The sequence below is a fragment of the Pan paniscus genome, chromosome 22 (genome assembly GCF_029289425.2).
Source record: "Pan paniscus chromosome 22, NHGRI_mPanPan1-v2.0_pri, whole genome shotgun sequence".
Classification (NCBI taxonomy): Eukaryota; Metazoa; Chordata; class Mammalia; order Primates; family Hominidae; genus Pan; species Pan paniscus.
Genome location: NC_073271.2, coordinates 13,014,231 through 13,036,728, shown reverse-complemented (window position 1 = coordinate 13,036,728; position 22,498 = coordinate 13,014,231). Strand labels below are relative to the sequence as shown.

Here is a 22,498-nt window from a genome sequence, read left to right as displayed (position 1 = left end):
CTTCAAAATTTTAAATTATCTGTTTAGAATGAATGAACACATTCAACACAGTCAAAAATCGACACATGTATTACTGATGCAGAGCAGTCCAGGAATTAAATTTAAACAGTTTTAGAAGCAATAAATAAAACTCAGATGTTTGACCACTGCCATAACTCATTCAAATATTCAATAGAAACTCATCACAGAGTGAGGTCTTATACTCCATTTACTAATCCAATAAATATTTAGTGCTCATTATGAGTAAGGCATTGGAGGGGATACAGTGAAAAATAAAACATGGACTTTGCCCTCAAGGGGCTTACAGTCTAGTGTGGAAAAAATCAGCAAGCACATAAATAGCCATAACATAAGGTAGAAAGTGATGTGTCATAAGGAAAACGCAAATAATGTGCTATGGGAGCTATTAACTCTAGCAGACATTTTTTATTGTAGTGTCTAAGCAGCCAATATAAATAGACCAATGATCAATTTGAAAATTAAGGTCTGAATTTTGTTAATCTACAGATGATAAAAAGCTTTAATATTAATGCAATTTAAGTCACTACCTACAATTTTCTTAAAATGTTTGAACATGGAGTGACAACCCATTAGAAATACCATTTTGACATTGTTCATAAGCAGATACAAATGGAATAATCTAATAGGGCTGAAATGATCATTTTAATGTAATATAAGGCCCAAATCAATGATCCAAGATACTCATGACACATTACTTTCTTGCACAGAAATTGGCTCAATCAGGTTAAAGTGATGAAGAATTCCTCGATGGCTCAAGTGTGCTCCAAGGAAAGCTAGAAGGTTGTACAGTTAACTCCCAGGGTGTAACTCTAAACCATACAACCTACTACCTCAACCCGGATGCACACAGCTTCCAATGTTGCTTCAAACTCCTTATCATATCTTCAGTCAGCTCCTCCAAATATGGCAGCCATACACCTAAGGGCTTGGCAAGGATATAGATATAATATTCTAACATTTTACCAGTAAACTTTGCTGCTAACTGTTTCTCATAGGACTAACCTAAACACTTGGGTTTCCAGCATAGGTCACGTAAAATGTCTTCTGACCATCTAACCTGCCATAGTTCTAGTCGCAATTAATAGTAAAAGTCAATTGCATTCAGCCTCATTTTTTCAGGAGAAATAGGCTCAATAAAAACATATAAATCCAATGGTAGTCTTTAATTTTCTTACTGAAGTTGAAGAGGTACACTAAGCACTACAGTATGCACTGAAGTTTCTGAACAGAATCTATTCAGATCCTGGTCCAAACCCTGCTATAAAGGTTCAACTTTCTTATGCAATTTACTGTACATGGAATCGAACTTGAATGGGTGTGATATAAACGCTTCCAAGTTGTTGAGAATTGAAGCCTGCCTTGTAAGACAGACAACGATTAAAATAAACATTAAAAACAAAGGAAAATATAATGACTTCAAAAGCATATAATCTACTGGAGTTTAACAGGATTTTACTGAACTATTGTTGAACGGCACTGTGTATAGCATTTTGTCAGATTACCACACTGACACAGACCCATAGAAGCGAGCTTGTGCGGTCCACTTCACCACAAGATCGGATCTACGGGTTTATGCCAATGGGCAACATCTTGCATGGGCCCCCTATTAATATAGAATTTGTTGTAAATATCTGATGCAATTAAGAGTCAAAAATAATATTGATCCTTTAGTGTAAATGTTTTAAATGCTGAGTTCTAAGGATGCATATTCTCCATTAAAGGCCTTCATAAATATTCAAAACTAAATACAAATTTATGTGCATGAGAATTTAAAAAGTAGTTTATTGAAAAATTTTTCACGAACTGCTTTTGTTTCAATAGTAAATATTTTGGAATTAAACTATTCTAATTGATGATGAGTTTTAAAAGAAAAAAGAATCCATACATGCATGTATGAATTATATAATTGTGAGGCATGAATGTAGTATTACGAGCCTATAATTAAAACCAAATTAACTATTAAGTTAATTGTGTATGAGTTAGGCCGTGCTTATTTTAATTTTTATAAAACTAGTTTAGTTACTGGTTTCAAGGAATTGGTAACATTATAACTTTCTCATAAAACAGTAAGATCTTGTTCACTAGGTAGAGAATACAGGAAGTTATTATCAGCCTTAAATATATACATCTGTGTCTATAGTTGGAATGGTGCTAAAATTTACAATATTTGGATGAGTTAATATAAAACTAAACTAAATGGCATGATAATGGCATGATTACTAATACTCCACACTAACATTTATACTCCAGATGTATTACATGACATAGGATATTTTCTTTCCTAAATAAAATATATTTAAACTTATTGTTCAAAAAAGATACACTTAAAATGCATGGCTACATACGACTCTCATCTGGTCAACAGGTTGGGCAAAAATAAAATATTACTAAAAAATGTTTTAAACCACCAGACAACAAGCAAACACACAAACGAGTAAACATAAAGCCAGCCACATACACGTTTTTTTAAGATTGTAAACTCAACTGCAACAAAATGATAAGTTGTACAATCATTAATCATTTCACATCTATAATCACTTAGCATTTCCTAATTATATCTTTATTGTGTAAAATAATACTACATACTAATTGCTTAGTGATTTTGCATATTTTGAAATAAATACGTTTTATAGCCTTTATATAGATCATGTGTTCTACATAATTTTAAACCATTATTTATTCTTAAATTGTCCTCATAATTATTAAAAACTATAGTAAATAATCAACAATCATACATTCAGTTGTAGTAAAAATATTTCAACATATATTTATAAATGCAAATGTGAAATAAGAGGCAGCATTGGGTTTAGTTTTACCATAACTATAAGAAAGCATGTTTTGGTTTCATTGTCTTATCAGGTCATGTAAAACAGATGAAAAAGCATGACCTTATTCCCCTCCTCCTGATTTCACTTCCTTTTATATGGTACAACAAATAAGAAAATATAATTTTTTTCTTTTCCTATAAAGCTTTCTAGTAAACCGTATTGCACCTATCTTAAGCGTATGGATACACAGACATATATTCAATGGGACACAAACTGCCCAATTGACCACAAGAAATTTTTCACAAAGGCAGGTCATAGCACACATTTTCAAATGAAAACCATCAATAAAATTTCAACAGTTACACTCATAAAGAATATGAAATTAATTCTTATAACAAAACACAGTCAAAAGAATGTTGTTTTTCTTTAAAAACAGTAAATCTTATTTGCTCTTTGTTTTTTATTTTTACCTGAAATGGTTTTCTCCTATGATCACTTTCTTCACTTTTCATATCCATTTTAAGTTTTTCCCTAAAACAACCACAAAAGGAGAAATATCAGACAACTGCTGTCTAGGAGGAGCATCTGAGTGGATAGTGGGAATGAGGGTAGACGATCGAGAAGAAAACACGATATCAAAATGGGCAAAACCTTTTAAAGTATTTTTTTTTTAAAGCCTTGGAAGACTCATAGGGCCCCACCCAGGCTACTCATATGACATATAAAGTGGTTTCATAGTTTGCATTTATGCGTTCATTTTGGTTCGTGTTGTTTTCACAGTAACAGTTTTGAAAGTGAAAGGACGATGGCTGTTAGAGAAGCGACTAGGTTTTGCACAATGAAGTAGCGAAAGCTGAAAAGAGATTTGGATTTGGCATGGAGCTTAATAAGATAATTAAGAGTGTAGAGATTAATGGCTGCTAAAAATAACATTTAAAATAATGTTTTTAAACTAAAGGATCTTGAAACATGGAAACAGGTTTATCAATATTAATTAAGCCAGTGAAAGTTGGTGTACCATTAGCTGAGGCAGCATGGAGGTACAAGAGCTATTTTGTAAATAATTAGTGAACAATAACCAACAAAACGTTTTATTTGAATGTTATCAGTATATAGGGATTTTGCAATTTCCTGTAATTGTTCATAGAATAGCAAACACAAAGGCAGAATTAATCAGTTCTATATTTTTCATTGTTTACCCTACATATTTATAATATAAGAAAATATGATTTTAAAAGCATAACAGATTACCAAAGTATATTTTTACCGAAATATTATAACGTCAATTCTTAGTATGCAAATTATAGTTTTCATTGATACTTGCTGAATTTTTCAAAAGCATTCTCTTTTAAAAATTATTTTTACACTTGTTTAGAAACATTTTTTATCAAAACTAAAATAGCTGGAATGCATCTGCTAATCCTTTCACACTGAACCAGGCAAAACTGTTTTTTTAATAAAATGCTTAAATTGCTTAGCAATTTACTTCTACAAACAGACAAAATAATTATAATGCAATGCAGTTATCTGCTGAGCCAATACATTGCTCTGAACTTAAAACAAGTTTGCATGTACTTTTTCTAATACACTTGATATTTCCAATGCTTTTTGCAACTGCTCTAGGACAAGTACTTCTTTTAAAATGTATTTTAAAAGAGCATATTATTATGAAAGAAGCTTCTTTTCTACCTAGCAACTGAGAACATGCTCTTCTCATTCCTATTTTTGTTCTACTGAAATCTTTGTAAATAATTTGAATATAACTTCCCCAAAAGCAATCTTATTTATCAGTCATTCAATGCATATTCTAATATAACCCTTTTCTACAAGTTAAAAAGTTTCTTCTTTCACATTTCAAATTATAAGTCACATGAAAGATTTACTTTTTTTACCCACTAGGTCTAAACATTCACTTTTCTTAGATAGCAAAAACTAATACTGGACACAAAAAGCACAGATATATTAATATCTTTCCAAAACTTCTGTGTATACCCCACGTAAAAACATGTATTGTCTTTTTCATAGAGATTTTTCTATCTTTCCTTAAGTTTCTATTTTAATCAAGATTAGAGCAAGAGAGGAAAAGGAAAAAGTTAATAAGAGTAAAGTGGGCAATGAGTTAAATAAGAGTAAATTGAAAGTTCAAGGATTCCCTTTTATATAACAGTAGCCCTTAAAAGAAAAACAACAAAAAAAGTTATACCTGATATGAAAGGTGCGATTTCACCAAGTGCAATATATTGCTAATTATGCCATATGGTTTGAAATAATAAAAATAAAGAAGGCTCATTTGGTTATGTTGCCTTAAAAAGCTGATTTACAAAGCCCGATGTCTCTGTAGTTATACAGCCAATGTTTGCTTTTTTGGTTTGTTTTGGTTTGGATTTTTGTTTGTTTGCTTTTGTTTTTGTTTTTGAGCAGGAGCGTCTCTTTTTTTTTTTTTTTTTTTTTCCAGCACTCTTGCATGTAGTAGGACACACTCAGATTTTTTCTTCAAGGGCGCCTGTAATTTCTTAGAAAAGGACCAGGGTGCTTGTCTTCTTTTTCTTCCTTCTCGGTATTCCAGGCACAAAGCACTGCGCAGAAGCTACACCAATCCTTGCCGTCACTGGCAGCAGAATGGTAGAAGGTGGGAGAGACCAGGAATCCTTCCAGGCTGTGCTGACTTTAGAAATGAGGATTGCACACGTTTGTCTCCTGAACCAAAGGGGTGCAAAGGCAGGGTGCCAGTTTGCTACAGTGCTGCAATGCAATGATCTCATGCTCACTGCTGCTGTCGTCCTGTTTGCCCAGTTCAAATGCCTGTTCATTATAAACCAAAAAAAAAAAAAAAAAAAAAAAAAGACCCAACTACTTGGATTCTTCTACAAGCAGAAAGGTAGTAACCTATAAAATAAATAAATAAATAAAACAAAAATACAAATCACCAGTCAGAAAAGGCAAAAAAAACAAAAAACAAAAAACAAAAAAAACAAAAAGCACATACAATTTTAGAATTCACTTGTTATGCCTCAATATTCTATTATTATTTTCCTTTTTTTTTTTTCTATTTAGAGATAAGCAGCAGAATTTATCAGGCGTGAAAGGGACAGCCTCCTGGTGGCCTGCCAAAAACCCAGAATAAAGGCGAAGTTGTGCTTCAAAGCTCAGTCGCTTGCTGAGTCTGGCTAAAGTCAAGTATTAAGATCCACCATTTCCTGAGCCATGTTAGAAAAGAAGAAAAAAGTCAGGATGGTTGCTGCTTTCCAAGTCTCCGTTGGCACCATCACAAAATCTCAGTCGTAAGGTCACATGATTCTCTGCCAAATGTAGAGTGCACTCCCATCAACCATTCTGCTGATACTGCGAAGGCAGCTATTGTCTCGTTTAGACCCAAAGTTCAGCCCACTCTTCATTGAATTAGCTGAAAAACGCATCACCTTTGGGGGCTGGGAGTCATGGAAACGTCTACCTGGCAAGCTGCCCACTTTTTCTGCCCATCAACCAGAGATGGAATTGTGCTGCCTAACGCAATGATGACTTGGAATGTGAAGAGTCGTCCAAAGTGAATCTGATTCTTGCAACGCCTGTTTCGTTTGCACAGAAAACTCTGGCTTCTTGCAGTTAAGAGGGGAAAAAAAAAATCTTTCCTACCAAATGTAGCAAATAAAGGTCTGAACATGCCTACTCTGCAACTTTTTTTCTCAACACACCCAAATGGTTCTCAAATGAAAAGACTGAAAGCCCTTCAAGTTTTCTGAGTTAAAGGCATCCCTTCATCTGTCTCCTTTTCCTTACAAGTGAATGAAACAAGCCCAGAACATTTGTTTTCGTCTCTCACTTTAAGATTTAAAAAAACTCCGAGTTTTCTTCTTGCTTTTTGTTACTTTCTGATTTTATCTGGCACTGATTTTGTACTACATGGTCACAATGTCTTCTAGCAACAGCAGGGATGCACTATTGCTGCAATCTCCAACAAAGTGCTCCCCTGAGAAAGCCAGTTGTCTCTTTATCCACATAAAACCCTGCAACTGGGTCTATAGTAATCCTCATCAGTACCTAGCACAGCTGCTATGCAAGTTTTCTGAGATTGACATATGTGAGAAGGGCTCTTTCTGTTTCTTCACTGGCTACAGTTTGCCCGTGTGGCATGAAAGATGCCTTTGAAAGATGCAGGGACTGTGTCAACAGCTCTTAGGTAGTAAAATGAAATGGTTCCCCTCCCCAATGAATTTCCATTCTAGCAGGCAATGAATCCCATGCACGAACATTTCTATACTTTCTAACAAAAGTAGAGTGAATTAAATGTTTCACAATTTCCTTAAGCAGAATTTAAAGCCAAACAGGAAAGCAAGCATTATTAGTACAGAAACCAAACATACTGAGTGGCACTAAAAAGAACCATGTCCTTTAACTTTATTTTTTTAAAATGTTGCAATAATTGGAGAATCTTTATCTAAAGTATGATTGTTAGCAAAAAATTTAACATTATATTCAGTGTCTTCCCCAAATAATGGATTAATGTTGCCCCTTTTCCATGTGTAAACACATACACTGCACAATACATAACAATGACTTTCAAAGATAATCAAACTGTGACTTGTCTAATAGAAAAAAATCTGAGAAAAGATTCAGGCATCTAGGAAACATAACTAAAAATGGTTTGCGGTTGTTTTTGTGCCATGTCCTTCAGGTGACTTTCTTTAGCAACGATAGGAGTGAATGTGTACACACACATACACACACGTGAGAACCATCATGTCATCCTCCCCATTTGTAATTCAAAATAATGCAATTCTAAACCATAAACTAAAAATTTACACACGGGCTAAAATTAAAATTGCTTTTTTTCTAGATTGCAAAATTCTGGACAAATCTGCTAGTGTCCTAAGCACATATTTAAAGAGTGCTTGGCAGAAACTTAAGCCCCATGATTCAGCAAAACAAGAAAGTAGATGACACATTCATTGACATAAAAATTTAAATTTCCAGTTCTCATTCACTTATTCAGCAGATTATTTATTAAGTCCTAGTATGTGCCAGGCCTTCTGATAGGCATAGGAGAACATCAGTGAAGGAAACTGACGTGACTCCCATGTGGGAGTCTTTCAGTAAGTACTTTTAAATGAGAAAAGCTCACTACTAAACAGAGATGTTGCAGGTCCTAAAAGAGACAAACTTGTCAAGAAACAAACCGATGGAAATTGCAAAGTGGAAGTAAAATGGATATTAAAAAATAAATTAGAGATGTTTTCTCTGTCTGAAGGTTTCCTTTTTAATACTAAATTCATGATTAGTTTTGTATAATTCTGTTGAACTTCCTGAAAGAATCTGATGTGAAAATTGTATGCTGTCTTCCCAATTAAAAACAATTTTTAAAAAGAAGCAAAGTAATGGGAGACTTTCACTTGTAGAAAGATGGAGTAGACATAGTTTTTTCTAATTCCCCTTCTAGGTACAACTAAAATCTCTCCACATTACATATCAAAGAAATTTAAAGAGACTCTGAAAAGCTGAGAGAAGATGAAAAACTAGCTAGAGACTGAAGGACTCAAGGAATGACATGGATTTAAAATTTTTACCTTATACATCAAAACCTCAGAGCTGAAGAAGCCTGCAACCCAGAAATGCCAAGTGGTTCAGACAAAAAAACAAAGTTCCAACAAAAGGCTGTTCTCTCTAGTCAAAGGAACAAGAAAGGGGCAGCCTAGAAAGACAGAAAGCAATATCATTTTGCTCTCGTTGAACACCACAAAAAGAATTATGATCCCATCCCCATGTACACCTGCAAAGGCAAAGTGGCAAGCCCAGACGCTGATCCTTGCCAGGGTATTCCAACACCCTCTCCTTCCAGCACCCAGAGTAGTGTAAAAGAAGTCTGAACAGGAATCTAGGAGTTTCATCCCTGCCGGGGGTTAGCAAGATTCTTCTCTTACCCTACATGCAGTGTCTATGTTGACTAAATGGGCAGTCTAGACTTCCACCCCAAACTCAACAATAATGAGGTATCCATCTCCCTCTCCAGTGAGGTAGTATGAGAGGAGGTTTGGTGGAGATTGAGAACATTTGAAACTGTCCAGCTGTAATGAGGCTACCATGCTATCCCTCAACTTCTAAAGCACTGGTGAAGACCACAATAAGAGCAGCAACAAACTACTCCATTTTTTCTCGCCAGGAAGATATCAGTGGAGGTCAGTTTGGTAGCAGAAACCAACGGAGGTTCATTGAAGAGCAGGAGCTACTTCTATCCATATCTGGCAGTAACAAGGTGGCATGCTCCCTTTTCCCGGCTGGAGTGGTGTAAGAAGAAGCCAGATAAAACAGAAGGTTTAAATAAGAATTAGAACCTCATACATAATACCTAAGATGTCCAGGTTTCAACTGAAAATCATTTGTCACCCAAAACAGAAAGAAGATCTCAAACTGAATTTTTACAAGGCTATTGATACATGCGAACACTGAGATGACAGAGATGTTAGAATTATCTGACAAAGATTTTAAAGCAGCTGTCATGAAAATGCTCCAAGAGGCAATTATAAGCATAGTGGAAACAAACGAAAAAGGTAAAAGTTTTGACAAAGAAATAGAAGATACAAAGAATAATCAGATAAAATTTTAGAACAGAAAAATAAAATAATTGAAATTATCAAAAACTAAGGGATGTACTTGACAGCAGAGTGGAGAAGGCAGAAGAAAGAATCAGTGAACTGGAAGAAAGAATAATGGAAATAACTTAATCTGAACAACAGAAATAAACTATACTTAAAAACAGAGACTTAGGCAACTGTGAAACTATAACAAAAAATAAAACATTTGTATCTGTGTCACTAGAATCCCAGAAAGAGAGGAGAAAAAGGGCAATGCTTAAAATATCCTCAAAGAAATAGTGGCTATAGTGGCTGGAAACTTCCAAAATATAGCAAAAAGGACAGAGATTCAAGAAGCTGAGCAAACCACAAACAGAATAAAACCAAAGAAATTTATACTAAAGCATATCATAGTCAAACTTACAAAAACTTAAAGAAAAAATCTGAAAAGAGCAGGAAAAAACACAGTCTTATCTATAGAGGAAAAATGATTCAGACAGCCGGTTTCCCATCAGAAACCATGGGAGCCAAAAGGAAAGGACATGACCGTTTCACTTGCTGAAAGCAAAGAACTATCAACCTAGAGTTTTATATCCATAGAAAATATCCTTTAGAAATGAAGGGGAAAGGAAAACATTGTTAGATAAAGAAAACTAGAATAATTTTCAACTAGCAGGCCTAACCTGACAGAATGGCTAAGGAAGTTGTCCACACAGAATGGAAAAGACAAAAGAGGGAAACTTGGAAGTTTAGAAAGGAAGAAAGAATTCAGTACATACAAATATGGATAAATAGAACAGACTTTCCTTTTCTGGAGTTTTCTAAATTATGTTTGATTGTGGAAACATAAATAGAGCACTGTCTGATATAGTGCTAAACGCATGTGGAGGAAATATCTAAGACAATTATATTATAAATGGGTAAGAGTGAAGGTACAAAAGTAGGTAAGATTTTTTAACTGCTTGAAATGGTAAAATGAGGATACTAGTAGACTGTGATAAGTTATGTATATGTAACATAATACATAAAGCAGCCACTAAAAAATTACATAATGAAATTTAGTAAAAAAAAATTCTAGATATGTCAAAATTCTAAAAATATTAAAATTTGTTTAAGTAACCCACAAAAAGGCAGGAGAAAAAACTCAGAGAAATAAAAAACAGAAAGAACAAACAAAAAATAACTATTCAAATGGCAGGCTTAAATCATATAAATAAATTATTGAAGTAAATGTGAATTGTTTGAATATACCAATGAAATGGCAGAGATTTGCACAGTGGATTTAAAAACCATGGCCCAATTATATGCTGTCTACAATGAAAATTTAAATATAACAATATAAACAGGTTGAAAGTAAAATGATTAAAGTAAGCATATTAGTCAAACATTAGAAAACAGGAGTGTCTTTAATAATATCAAATAAAATAGACTTCCAAGGACAGAAAATTACCAGAGACACAGGTAGACATCACACAATGATAAAAGAAACAATCCAGCAAGAAGACATAGCATCCCTGAATGTGTATGCACCAAAACAAAGCTGCTCAATATGTAGAGTATGAAACAGAAAAGAGAAACAGACAAGTTCACATTTATTTATTTATTTATTTATTTATATTTTTATTTTTATTTTTGAGATGGAGTCTCACTGTCACCCAGGCTGGAGTGCAGTGGTGCAATCTCGGCTCACTGCAACCTCCGCCTCCCAGGTTCAAGCAATACTCCTGCCTCAGCCTCCTGAGTAGCTGGGATTACAGGTGCATGCCACTACACCTGGCTAATTTTTGTATTTTTAGTAGAGACGGGGTTTCACCATGTTGGTCAGGCTGGTCTCCAACTCCTGACCTCGTGATCCCCCCGCCTTGGCTTCCCAAAGTGCTGGGATTACAGGGGTGAGCCACCGCTCCCGGCCGACAAGTTCACATTTATAGTTGTATACTTTGACACACATCTCCCAATAATGGGCAGAACAATTAAACAGATAATTATCAAGGATATAGAATCCAACAAATCATTCATCAACAGAATCTAGTTGACATTTATTAACCATACCACCCAACCACAGAAGTATACACATTATTTTCAAGTGCCCACAAACAAACATATTCCAAGATAGGTCACATTATATAGCACGTAAAGCACATCTCAACAAATTAAAAATAACTGAAATCATATAGAAAGTGTTTTCAGACCACAATATAATCAAAATAGCAATCAATAACAGAAAGATAACAGGAAAATCTCCAAATACTTGGAAACTAATTAACACACTCCTAAATAATTAATGAGTCAAAGAGGAAGTCTCAAGTGAAAGAAAAATAAATTGGAGTGAATGAAAATGAAAATACAACATATCAAAATTTGTGGGACACAGCTACAGCAGTGCTCACAGCAAAAGTAATAGCAATAAATGTATAAACTAGAAAAGAGGAAAAGTCTCAAATATATAATCAAAGGTCTAATATCAAAAAACAAGAGTAAGAAGAGCAAAATCAGCCTAAAGCAGAAGAGAAAGAAAATAAGAGCACAAGTACACAAAAATGAAAACAGAACAACAGGGAGAAATCGATGAACAACATGTGTATTTGAAAAGATTAATAAAATCGGCATCCCCTCAGCAAGACTGAGAAATAAGAATATACAAATTATCAATATCAGAAATGAAACAGGGCATATCACACAGCAAAACATAATAAGGGAACACTGCAAACTACACTAAACACATAAATTGAATATCTTAGATGAAATGAACCAATTATTTAAAAACACATATTACCACAACTCACTCAACATGAATTAGATCACTTGACTGATCCCTATAATGAAATGAGTCCTATAACTATTAAGAAAACTGAAGGCCAGGCATGGTGGCTCATGTCTGTGATCCCAGTGCTTTGGGAGGCTAAGGCAGGAGGATCACTTGAGGCCAGGAGTTTGAGACCAGGCTGGGCAACATAGTGAGACACCATTTCTACGAAAAAATTTAAAAATTAGCTAGTTGTGGTGATGCACACCTGTAATCCTACCTAATTAGGAGGCTGAGGTGGGAGGATGGCTTTGGCCCCAGAGTTTGAGGCTGCAGTGGGCTATGACCATGCCACTACACTCCAGCCTGGGTGACAAAGCAAGACCCTGTCTCTATTTTAAAAAAAGAAAGAAAGAAAGAGATTGAATATGTAATTTAACAACTCTCTCAAAAAGAAATCTCCAGGCCTAGATAATTTAGCTGGATAATTGTAACAAATATTGAAAGGTTTTTTTTTTTTTTTTTGAGATGGAGTTTCGCTCTTGTTGCCCAGGCTGGAGTGCAATGGTGCAATCTTGGCTCACTGCAAACTCTGCCTCCTAGGTTCAAGCAATACTTCTGCCTCAACCTGCCTAGTAGCTGGGATTATAGGCGCCCGCCACCACACCCAGCTAATTTTTGTATTTTTAGTATCGATGGGGTTTCACTATGTGGGCGAGGCTGGTCTCGAACTCCTGACTTCAGGTGATCCACCTGCCTCGGCATCCCAAAGTGCTGGGATTACAGGCATGAGCCACCGCATCTGGCCATTATTGAAAGTTTTATCACCAATTCTACATAAACTTTTTGAGAAAATAGGGAAGAGGGAACGTTTCGCAATTTATTTTATGAAGTTGACATTATTGCGATACTTAAATCAGACAAGACAGTGTAAGAGGAGGAATCTATATGGACACAAAATTTCTTAACAAAATATTAGCAAATAAAATTCATCAATATATAAAAAAGAATTATATTAGGTGAGTACATGGTTGGAATTTGCCATTTGTATTGAAATACATTCTTGGCCGGGCTTGGTGGCTCACGCCTGTAATCCCAGTACTTTGGTTGGCCGAGGTGGGCAGATCACGAGGTCTGGAGATCGAGACCATCCTGGCCAACATGGTGAAACCCCGTCTCTACTAAAAAAAAAAAAATACAAAAAATTAGCTGGGCGTGGTGGTGGGCACCTGTAGTCCCAGCTACTTGGGAGGCTGAGGCAGGAGAATGGCGTGAACCTAGGAGGTGGAGTTTGCAGTGAGCCGAGATCGCGCCACCACACTCCACCCTGGGCGACAGAGCAAGACTCTGTCTCAAAAAAAAGAAAAAAAAAAAAGAAATACATTCTTAAATAAATGTGGTTATGTTATACATCATTTTAATGGGCATTTCTCACTTTATGTTTTTTGCTAATGACTTATTACTTGCTGTTTATTTTACGTTTATTTTAGACTATGGAAATAACATTAATCAACAAGCAAATTCAAGCAATTTTCTTATTTGAGTTCAAAATGGGTAATACATCAACGACAACAATACATTTGGCCCAGGAACTGCTAATAAGCCTACAGTACAGTCATGGTTCAAGAAGTTTTGCACAGGAGACAAGAGCCTTGAAGATGAGGAGCATATTGGCCGGCCATTGGGAGTTAACAATGACCAACTGAGAAGCTGATCCTCTTACAACTACATGAGAAGTTGCCAAAGAACTCGACGTCGACCATTCTATGGTCTTTTGGCATTTGAAGCAAATTGGAAAGGTGAAAATCTCGATAAGCGGGTGTCTCATGAGCTGAGTGAAAATCAAAGAAATCGTCGTTTTGGAGTGTCATCTTCACTTATTTTACACAACATCAATGAGCCATTTCTTGATCAGATTGTGACGTGTGATGAAAAGTGGATTTTATACAACAACCTGTGATGACCAGCTCAGGGTTGGACTGAGAAGAAGCTCCAAAGCAATTCCCCAAGCCAAACTTGCACCCAAAATAGGTCATGGTCACCGTTTGGTGGTCTGCTGCTGGTCTGATCCACTACAGCTTTCTGATTCCTGGTGAAACCATTATAGCTGAGAAGTATGCTCAGCAAATCGATGGGATGCACTGAAAACTGTAATCCCTGCAGCTGGCATTAGTCAACAGAAAGGGCCGAGTTATTCTCCACAATAATGCCTGACTGCATGTTGCACAACCAACGCTTCAAAAGTTGAACTAATTGGGCTATGAAGTTTTGCCTTATCCACCATATTCACCTGACCTCTCACCAACCGACTACCACTTCTTCAAGAATCTTGACAACTTTTTGCAGGGAAAACGCTTCCACAACCAGCAGGATGCAGAAAGTGCTTTCCAAAAGTTCCTCGAATCTCAAAGCACAGATTTTTATGCTACAGGAGTAAACAAACTTATTTCTTGTTGGCAAAATTGTGTTGATTGTAATGGTTCTTACTTTGATTAATACAGATGTGTTTGAGCCTAGTTTTAATGATTCAAAATTCATGGTCCAAAATGGCAAGCACTTTTGCACCAACCTAGTACACAGTGACCTGGTGAGGTATATTCTAGGGATGCAAAGCCAGTTTAATATTCAAATATCAATCAGTACAATTCACCACATCAACAGGCTAAAAAAGAAAAATCACATGATAATATCAATCAAAGCAAAAATTTAAAAAAAGCGCTTGACAAAATTCGGCACCCATTCATGACTAAAAATTCTCAGACAACTAGGAACACAGGTGAACTTTCTCAACTCGATAAAGATCTTTTACAAAAAAAATCCTATAATTAACATTATACTTAATGGTAAAAAACTAAATGCTTTCTCCCTAAGATCAGCAATAAGCCAAGAAGGTAAAAACACAATATTATCTAGAATTGCTAAAAAAATGAACTGGTTAGGTGTAGATAAAAGAATATGTACAGGACTTGTGTGATGAAAACTGCAAAATGCTGATAAGAAACCTAAGAGATCTGGAGACAGATATTGTTATGTTCACGGATTGCAAGTCTCGACAAAGATGTTAGTTCTCTCCAAATTGATATACACGTTTAATTCAATTCTGACCAAAACCCCAGCAAGATTTATTATAGATATAGGTAAAAGTATTCCAAATGTATTTGGAAATGTAATGGAACTAGAATAACTGAAACAATTTTGGGAAAAAATATATAGCAGCAGGAATTAGTCTATTTGATGTAAAGACTGATTTTTAACTAGTATAATATACTAACATTAGACCTAATAATATATGTAAAATAAATTAGTAATAATAAAAATAGTAGTAGTTTACTGTGTGACTCTAATCAAGACTGTGTGGCAGTATTGGCAGAGAGACAGACACACCAATCAATGGAATAGAACAGGGAATCTAGAACGAGGCTCATATATACATGCCCAAGAAACAACTGATTTTTGACAAAGATACAAAACCATTTTTTTTTTTTGATACGGAGTCTTGCTCTGTCACCCAGGCTGGAGTGCAATGGCACGATCTTGGTTCACTGCAACCTCCACTTCCCAAGTTCAAGCTATTCTCCTGCCTCAGCCTCCAGAGTAGCTGAGATTACAGGTGTGTGCCACCATGCCTGGCTAACTTTTTGTATTTTTAGTAGAGACGGGGTTTTGCCATGTTGGCCTGGCTGGTCTCGAACTCCTGGCCTCAAATGATCCACCCGCCTCGGCCTCCCAAAGTACTGGGATTACAGCCATGACCGACCCAAAATCAATTCAATAGAAAAAAGATAGTCATTTCAGCAAATGGTGTCACAGCAATTGGACAGCCACAGGAGAGACAGAGAGAGAGAGAGGAAGAGAGAGAGACAAATAAAGAGAGGAGGGGAGTGAAGGGGAAGAGAGGGAGAATTTTGATCTACATAACACATCTTACATACAAATTAACTCAAAATGGATCACAGGCCTAAATGTAAAACATTGAACTATAAAACTTTTAGAAAATAACAAAACAAGATCTTTAGGACCTGGAACTAGGCAAAGAGTTACTGGAATTTATAACAAAATCACTATACATAAAGAAAAATTGGTAAGTTGATTCATCAAAATTAAACACTTTTGCTCCATAAAATACTCTGAAGGAAACCAGAGATGTCACCCCAAAATGTGCCTCTGTGACACAAATATTGTTGAGCTAAAGGCAATCACGAAACAGCCAACAAAGGAAGAGCTCTGTCTATCCTCCCCCTTTTCCATGTAAGGAGAAGGTATAAATTCTTTCTGGAAACAACTCTTATCAGCTGAGAGATGGCACCAGAGGAATCTACAAACAAACCTTACTCCATTAGTTTTTTTCTATATATTTAACTTCCCACAGCTTCCTGCCTCTGGAAGCCTAAAACTGCTTTTCTTTGTCATGTCACTTCTCTAAAATATATTGTTGTTTGTCGAAGATTCTATATAAACCAGATTTCTAAGCCACTCCCTTGTGTTACCTTTCATTGAAGTTTCTCCCGAGTGATAGGCACTGTGCATATTAATAAACTTGATTGTTTTTCTCTTGTTAATCTGTCTTTTGCTACTGAAGTCTGTTTGAACTATGAATTTATGAGCGTCGAGGAGAAATTACACTTCCTACCCAACAATTCCATTAAGAGAATGAAAAGACAAGCCACAGATTGGAAGAATATCTTTTCAAACCATCTATCTGAAAAAGGACCAGTATCTAGAAAACATAAAGACTTCTCACAACTCAACAGTCAAAAAATCAAACAGTCTAAATGGCAAATGGGCAAAACATATAAGACACATTCTACCCAAGAGGCTATATGGATGACAAACAAGCACATTAGGGAAATGCAAATTAAAACCACAATGAGATATCACCACATACCTGTTAGAAGGTCTAACATAAACAAACAAAACAGTAGTGGCAACACCAAATGTAGGTGAGTATATTGGATCATTCATATATTACTAACAAAAGCGTAAAATGATACAGCCACTCTGGGGATTGTTTGCCAAATTATTTTAAAAATGAAACAAACACTTAACATATGGTCCAGCAATTTGACTCATGGGAATTTATTCCCCCAAAATAAAAATTTCTATTTACATGAAAAATCTATACATGAAGCTTTATTCACAATAGCCCCCAACTGGAAACCACCTTGATGTACTTCAGCTGATGAGTGGTTAAAATGTAGTATATTCATACCCTGGAATACTACTCAATAAGAAGCAAACTATTGATAAACTCAGCAATGTGGTTGATTTCAAGAGAATTATGCTGAGTGAAAAAGGCCAATCCCCAAAGATCACATTCTGTGATTACATTTTCATACTCCTGAAATGTTAAAATTATAGAAATGGAAAACAGGTAAGTTGCTAAGGAGTGAAGGCAGAGATGGGATTGAGAGAGAAGCAGGTGTATCTATAGAAGGGCAACACAAGGGATTCTAATAGTAAAGGAAACATGCTGTATCTTGACTATATCAATGTTAACATCTGGGCTATAATATTGTTTTCAGTTGTACTGTTTTGCACAACTGTTTCGTTGTTTTCCAATTGTACTACAGTTTTCAAGATTTTAGCACTGGAGAAACTGGATAAAGATTAACCTAACTCTGTTTTATTTCTTACAACTGCATAAGTCTACAGTTATCCCAAAATGAACAGTTTATTTTTTGTAAAATGACAGATACACGAAGGTAACTGCTCTTACTGGTTATTTGCTCCCACCTTGTGTTACTGTAAAGAAAAACTCTAATGAAAAAATCTGAAGGTACTCCTTGGTTTATTTGAACTTGAAATTCCAGAGCTGATACTCAATGATGTAATCAGCTGGGAAAATTAACTTAGGGGAATGTTCTAAATCTGGAGACAGCAAACTTCTCTATGTAGGGCTAGATAATACATGTTTTACATGCTGCATGTCATATGATCTCTGTCGCAACTGCTTAATTCTGCTGTTACAGCATAAAAACAGTCATAGAAAATACATAAATGAAAGTGTGATGGTGTTCCAATAAAACTTTATTTATGGACAACAACATTTTATCAATTTTCACATCATAAAATATGACTTTCTAAACATTTTTCTAACACGTATCATTGTAAAAACCATTCTTAATGTGTAGATTGTACAAAAACAGACCTTGAATTTGGCCCATGGGTTGTAGTTTGCAGAAAGCTGAGATAAATTGACATTTTTTTGACTCTTCTATGGTCTCATGATTCAGTTTTGCTTACTTTTTCTTTTCTTCTTGAATATCTACATTTTCATAGCTGCTAACTGCTCCCATTTAGGAATTCCCCCTCAATGTTCTTCCATCTGTGTTTTTCTTTATCATGTTGTTAAAAGATAAAACAGAAGTTTTACTGTGAAAATGTAGAGCTTGGAAAAAAGTAGAAAATTGGATAAAGTTAGGTCTTTGAAATCACATTTGCTTCAATTTCTTCATAATTTTAGTAAAAAAATAATGTTTCCTTTTGACAAGACCGCTTTGATGATTCATGCCTTGAGAATCAATAGAGGAGAAAATTGCATGAGGCAAACTAGTTGAAAAATTCAGATTTATTTAGACCAAGAAGTTGGGAAAAAATAGATTAATAAAAAAGGCTATAAGAAGCAGGGCATAGTGGCTCACACCTGTAATCCCAGTACTTTGGGAGGCTGAGGCAGATAGATCACTTGAGGTTGGGAGTTCGAGACCAGCCTGGCCAACATGGTGAAACCTCGTCTCTACTAAAAATACAAAAATTAGCTGAGCATGGTGATGGGCACCTGCAATTCCAGGTACTCAGGAGGCTGAGGTGGGAGAATCGCTTGAGCCCAGGAGGCGGAGGTTGAAGTGACCTGAGACGGTGCCACTGCACTCCAGCCTAGGCAACAGAAAAAAAAAAAATGCCTATAAGAAACAATGTGGTATGGTGTGTTGTGGTTGTAGGTGACACTTGATAGGGATGGATGGAGGGGCAGAGATGGCATGAAAAGCAGGAGGATAAAGTAGTTGATGACAATAATAAGGATATTGAAATTAATTTGTCAGAAAGAAAGAAAACCATGTCAATCACAAAGAGAAATTTAAAAGCAAGGCCTAAATGCAGGTAATGATAGTAGGTAATAATGTATATTTTGAGGTAATAATGTATATATGCTGAGGATAATGGCTTCATCCATGCCCCTGCAAAGGACATGATCTCATTCCTTTTGATGGCTGCATAGTGGAATGATGAATTTTAAATAAACATAAGTTCTTAAAACACCAACCAAAAAGTGAAATGAGGTTTTATCATTACTGACATGAGTCAATATGTATTAACACACTTAAAAGTTATAGTTAAAACATTTTAGTTAATAAACACAAATAGGGCCAGGCATGGTGGCTCACACCTGTAATCCCAGCACCTTGGGAGGCCGAGACAGGCGGATCACGAGGTCAGGAGATCGAGACCATCCTGGCTAACACGGTGAAACCCCGTCTCTACTAAAAATACAAAAAATTAGCTGGGCGCGGTGGCGGGCACCTGTAGTCCCAGCTACCTGGGAGGCTGAGGCAGGAGAATGGCGTGAACCCAGGAGGCGGAGCTTGCAGTGAGCGGAGATCATGCCTGGGCGACAGAGCAAGACTCCATCTCAAAAAAAAAAAAACACACACACACACACACACACACACAAATAGAAAAACAATAATAGTTTTAAGCACCTCTAAAGTACAGATATTGTGCCAAGCAATTTATGTGAATTGATTCAATTGATAACTCTAAAAATAGTTTCCCTAATCAACTTACACAAGTATAAAGTTCATAAAGTACGGTTATCTTTGCTAGTATAATGCTACCCAACACGCATTGGGGAAAAGAGTTCTGTGTTTAAGTGTGTGGTAAAACTGGTGTTTTAAGTGGTTTAGGGTTTTAACCCTTACTTTTGTAATAACTATAAAATTGTACATTTAATTTTTAATTTTCCAAAACAGAGAAACTGAATAATATGTAATTTTTAATATAAGGGCTTTTTCTAAGTAATTTTGTATAATGCCTCTTCTGCTGCTTTTGGATATTTTGTCTTCTCAGATCTAGAGATTTGGCCTTCAGGTCTTCATTCAATCTTTGTCTGGCAGATTCAGTGGGGTTTTGACTGGTCTAAGAATTTGGGGTTCCACAGTCATCCCTCTGGGACCATATAAACCAGATTACAATGGCCTGAAATAAATTGATTTGAAATTAAAAAAAAAATTAGCCAATAAATTTTAAATATATGTCATAAATCCTTTCTTTCTATGAAATTTTAAAGAGGTTCTAGTGCTGTATTGAGTTAAAAATGATAAATCATGCCAAGTTTAAAATGAATAAATTTGGGTAGTCAAAGATGTTGCAGACCAGTAAAACTATTAGTTGTTTTATTAATTGGACTTCGTTTAAGAAGACATTTACGGTAACCATTCACAATATTTCATTTTCTGGTTTACATGCCAAGTGAGGTTTGCATGTTAAGTATAGCAGTCTAGGAAGTCTGGCATCTTTCTTGACCACTTAGGAGTTATATTTTATGTATTAACTAATTTCAGATTTAAAGGAAAGGATGGGCTATAAGAACAACCATTTAGCAAATGAAAGGTTTTATTCAGACTTAAATAACAAAATCATAAATATTCAAGACATTTATTTCTATTTAATGGGAGGCATCATCAGGGCTTTCTTGATTCAATATCAAATGTACATATGACATCATCAATTGCATCACCTCAAGTAAGTGGAAAAGCCTTTGGAAAGAAGTGAAGCTTGAGCCAGAGCTGCCCAGTGAAGAGCCAATCCCATATTTGAACCATTAATTGGGAGTACTGCTGGGTAGGGCATGACCCCCAGAACTGAAAATACCTGTTCATTATTCCCTTATTGCAACTGGATTATTTGATAAGTATGTTTCTCCACAGTCAAATGAATATGCTCAAGCAATATCTAGGTGTAAATGTGGGTGTTTTGAAGAATGAAAAATGAATAATAATTAATTAATGCCATCCTAGAAAGGTAGAGTGAATCCAGTCTACAACCCAGTATGGTGTCTGAGTGCACAAAAGGAGCTGCACCTCGGTTTTCTGTTTACCACAGCCCACCAGGCACTCTTCCTCTGTCTTTTCTCAGTTATAGAGAGTATATTCTGCTTTTGAAAAGTCACTCTATGACCTCACTTTACCCTCAAGTATGTGCTTTCAATTTTATAACAATTTTGACTTCAGATGAAATAATTTTGACTTCAGACTTTAATCTCCCCACTAACTTGAGGTTATGCTGGAGTAGTGATATCCCCCAGGCCTGAATGTCTTCTGCATGTGTAATGACAGATTCTCCTTAAAAAGCATGTCACTGAACCAAGAGCAGGCAGAATTAGCAAAACACATGGATTATTCATACACTGCCTTCTGTAGTGAATTGTGTTAAATTTGTTCCAGATCCACAATGGAATATTCCAGATTATCCCCATATTAATGGCCACTGGACTGAATACGTCAGTTTTTAAGCATCCCTTATCTCCAGGAGAACCAAATGGAAATCTCGTAAGATTTATACTTGCAATCATCTCATGGACTATAGAAGGAGTTTACTGTCCATGTTCTGCATACAAACTTTTCTAGATTACCATACTAATATGGGTGAAAACATTGATTTTTGTTTATCTATAACATTCATTTTTAGAGTAATGCAAGGATAATTTCATTCATATTATGTTTGTGAATGAATAACTTCTTTATTTTACAAAATACCTGTGTAACTAAAAAGAAAGAATGTATGTGATTTGTACATAAACTGATTCAGTAAAATTGCAGGATACAAAATCAATACACAAAAACCAGTAGCATTTCTATACGCGAACAGTAAACAACCTGAAAATGAAATTAAAAAAATTCCATTTACAAAAGCCACATATAAAATTCAGTATGTAGAAACTAACCAAAGAAATACCTAGAAATTAACTTAACCAAAGACTATTTAAAATAATTTTTAAAATAAAAAATATGTTTTTAAATATATTATATATTATTTTATCTAAATATATGTATCTAAATATATATTTATTATATATATTTAGTAACTATTGCACATTTGGAGTTACAAAACAGAAAACATTATCATAATTTTAGCTTTCTAGGTAAATTTAGTTTTCTAGGTGTCATGATTACAGGCTTTGATTTCGCACTTTGATTGAACACAGTGTCCCATCTCCTTAATGGAACAAGATAGTCTTTCACAAAAAAGAATACGATCCTTTAAATTGCTGTAATATTCAATGTCTATGTAGCCTACTGCCCAGAGTAGAAGGTCCATACAGTTTTTAAAAAATAGAATTTATTTACCCCTAATCTACATCGTCTTTATATTTTATATTCTTTATTATATTGTTATAT

General features: G+C 35.3%; 1 long non-coding RNA gene and 2 other non-coding genes across 10 annotated transcripts in view; all 3 read right to left on the bottom strand.

Moving 5' to 3' along the window:
- Positions 1–22,498, bottom strand: part of LOC106634210 (uncharacterized) — a 240,570-nt gene that overhangs the window by 110,228 nt on the left and 107,844 nt on the right. For 7 of the 8 annotated variants that reach the window (XR_010111143.1, XR_010111135.1, XR_010111137.1 and 4 more), the window contains exon 3: positions 3,260–3,320. This is a non-coding gene — a long non-coding RNA (uncharacterized LOC106634210). Of the gene's footprint in view, positions 1–3,259; positions 3,321–4,992; positions 21,667–22,498 lie in introns of those variants that run through there. The other variant, XR_004668395.3, reaches the window with a different exon arrangement.
- MIRLET7C (microRNA let-7c) lies at positions 789–855 on the bottom strand. The gene has a single exon (NR_163088.1). It is a non-coding gene; the product is annotated as a microRNA let-7c (primary transcript).
- MIR99A (microRNA mir-99a) lies at positions 1,524–1,604 on the bottom strand. Its single transcript, NR_106554.1, has one exon. It is a non-coding gene; the product is annotated as a microRNA mir-99a (primary transcript).